Source organism: Mus caroli, chromosome X (assembly GCF_900094665.2).
Source record: "Mus caroli chromosome X, CAROLI_EIJ_v1.1, whole genome shotgun sequence".
Taxonomy (NCBI): Eukaryota; Metazoa; Chordata; class Mammalia; order Rodentia; family Muridae; genus Mus; species Mus caroli.
In genome coordinates, this window is record NC_034589.1 from 101,337,011 (window position 1) to 101,340,566 (window position 3,556).

A 3,556-nucleotide genomic window follows, 5' to 3' on the forward strand; every position below is an offset into this window, starting at 1 on the left:
GTCAGAGTTTGGAAGCTGATTATGGGATGGATCCCTGGATATGGCAATCACTAGATGGTCCATCCTTTTGTCACAGCTCCAAATTTTGTCTCTGTAACACTTAATATCTCTGTGGGGATATATGTTCCCTTCTCTTTATATAAGTTGAATTAACATAAGCTTCTACTATCTAAGTTTATTTTACTTAACCCCTGCTCTTTGACCTATAATTTAAGATCAAAAGCCTCAAAATATTTATTCATCTAAGTATTTAACTTTAATTAAATTTCCTTCTACTTGCTGTATAAGCCTATTTCCACGTATACTTAAAAACAATTACCATTATACTCACTTTTATCCTTAAAAATGATTAAATCAAATTTTATTATGTCCATCTTTCATTTATTCGGTTGTGGGAGGCAGACAGCTTCTATTGTTTGCCTGTCTCTGCCTTCCTTTTCGCAACCAGCCTGTCTCTTTGCATAGCAGGGTCTTCCAGCTTCTCTGACCTCATGCTCTTTGTATAGTTCTGAACTGTGAGAAGAAATCCCATGTGGCTTTGGAAAAATCTGTAGCCTGCTAAGAAGCCAATTTTCCCCTCCTCCTAATTTTATATCATGGTGTCTATTCCATCTGAGAATCTCTGAGTTCTTGCCTACCACATTGCAGACCATCTGTAGCGGTGAGTTAAACTATTTTGGCTCCTGGTGGATCGTGCTCATGATGTTCATGTCTAAGACCTCTCTGGATTTGCAAATGAGACACACACACACACACACACACAGATATGCGAGCAGCGCAGGCCAACTAATTTTGATACGCCTTGACTAGCTCACTGTCTGTCTATTACAATTTCTAATCCTCCCTACAGTTAGCAGGCTAATGTACATTCTCTTCTCCCCTCTCACTTCATTGAGTCAATTTACTAAATCAACATTTCATGTCTGTTACCCCAGACCCAACCAGTGGCTCCTCTGGGGCCACTTTCCTGGATTTTTATGTGCTGGCTAGTCTTTAAGTTTCATCTTTCTTCTTCCCCATTATGGTGATTCTCTACTCTCCCCTCACTCTAGACCTCTTGCTCACACAATCTAAAAGTCCTACCCTGGCTCCCTGACCAGCCCATGGCTGTACAGCAATTCTTCAATGGAAGCTGCTGGAAGCAGAGACCCTCAGATCTAGAAGCACACCTCTTTGGAAGCCAAACTAAGACAAAGCATTAGAACCAATTCCCAACATCAATTCTCCTGATATGTTACCTCATTTGAAGAGTAATGAAAACAACTGACAATTTAGTTACTGGAGTATTTTTCAGTGAAACTGTAGGCAATGGAAATCTGTGTGTTTCTTGTGGTTGTGTTTTGAATATTTTATTTTGACGTGTAACAGAAGTAGACATTAGCTGGGCATGGAGGTGTGTGACTCACAGTATTCAGGAGTCAGTCTGATTTGAGGGAGAAAGATTACAAGTTTTGATAAACACATCACCACCCCCACCCCCCAAAATGGGTATTAAAGGTTGTATCTCCACTTACACTTTCAGGTAATAGTCCATAACTGAGAAAATTTGAATGGGAATTTAAGCAGATACCATGGAGGAAGGTAGTTTGCTGGCTTTTTCTCGGTCCTCCTGGTTCAGGACCCCACTGTTTTCCTCATATAGGCCAGGCCCACAAGCCTAAGTCCACATGGTGGACTGGTCACTCCTACTTCAATTAGCAATCAAAAAATACCCCAGAGGCATGCTTGAGAGCCAATCTGTTTAAGTCCATTCTTTTATTGAGGCTTTCTAGTCCCAGGTGACTCTAAATTGTGTTAACAATAAAATTTAAACAGGGTTGATGGAGGGAGGGAAGGAAGGGAAAGAGAAGAAATAAAGAAAAAGAAGATAGGAAGGAAAGAAGGAAGGAAGGAAGGAAGGAAGAAGGAAGGAAGGAAAGAAAGAAGGAAAGAAGGAAGAAAGGAAGGAAGGAAGGAAGGAAGGAAGGAAGGAAGGAAGGAAGGAAAGAAAGAAAGAAAGAAGGAAAAAAGGAAGGAAGGAAGGAAGGAAGGAAGGAAGGAAGGAAGGAAGGAAGGAAAGAAAGAAGGAAAGAAGGAAGGAAGGAAAGAAATAAGGAAAGAAGGAAAGAAAGAAAGAAATACAAGAGGCTAAGGAGGAAAAGTGCTCATTGTGGTAGCTATTATTTGCCTGAATATCCAGAGCTTCACTCATTCTGCTTGTATTTAAGGTTGACTTTTGGACACTATATCAATGAATTGTTTTCCCTCTGGTTTTAGTTGAGTTCAGCCAGTGCATGACTGTAGCAGACAGTTAAAGGCTAAGTTCAGTATATATATATATATAACTAAAAGCAACAGATTCTGTCATTGACAGTTCTCAATAGCTAGTCTATGTTCTCAGAATAGGAGAACATAGAAAGACTATATTTTCAAAATTAGGGGTTGTGAGCTTGCACTATTTCTGGTCTTTTTAGTGAACTTCTTTAAAGGCCATTTTGAAAATAATATTAACCTTGTTTACATTTGTTTGAAAATTGTATACTTTTACACAATGTATGTGATCACATTAACACCAATTTTTCCAGTCTAACTTTCCCAAGACCTCTCATCAAATCTCAAACCCATTACTTGTTTTCTTTTTTCACAAAATAATCTATTTTGTAGAGTTGTGGGGGTCAGAGGAAGCCCTTAGTGAATGTGTTGTTGACATAAGCCAGCTATGTTAAAGACCCTAGTCTCAGACCCATGGGAAAAACGCAAAGCCTTCTCTCTGGAATGCGCCTGAGAGGGATAACAAAGCCTTCTTCTGGTCCATGTGCAGATAGGATAGTCTGTGACTCAAATGTCCACCATAGCTTTTCCTGGATCCCCAGATGTTTACAGTCTTAAGGCTGTTCTCCCACAGAGATTGCACCTACTGAGATTAACGAAATCTGTTTCCCTGATAGGGTTGTATATAATAAATCCTGCCTCCTTGTTCAGCTGTATGCACTAACCCTGCATCCTAGTTCAACTGTTTATAATAAACAAGCTGTTTCCCACTGCACTGAGGTTTTTTCTATCACAGAGCCTATTTCAATAAAAATCCCAGTATTTTTTGTGTGTACATGTTTTTCTTATTTTCTTTTAGTCCTAGTCATCTGGAGTCAGGCCCACATGTCCTGACATGTCTGATGCCTCAGATGCTGATACATAGGAGACGGATTACAAAGATGAGGCCTCCCAAACCATGGCAAAATTGTCCCTTGGTTCTGTGCCACCAAAAGATTCAAGGGCCTTATTTAGGGTGATAGATTTGGGGTATCACACTAATGATTTTTACTGCTTTCCTGTATTTGAGAAACTGGACCCAAATGACCTAGGATAAGTGTTGTGCTGTCATGAGGCTATGCTTCCATATCTTTAAAGGAGAACAAACAAACCTCTATGACATATGGGTATATGGCTCCACATACCCAAGAACTCATTCTTATACTTGATTTCAGTAACAATGTCTGGCTTCCTTCTGATTGGTTACATGTGGTAAAACCTTGCATTAACCGAGGAGATTACCTGCTATTCAAAACTGGATCTATAG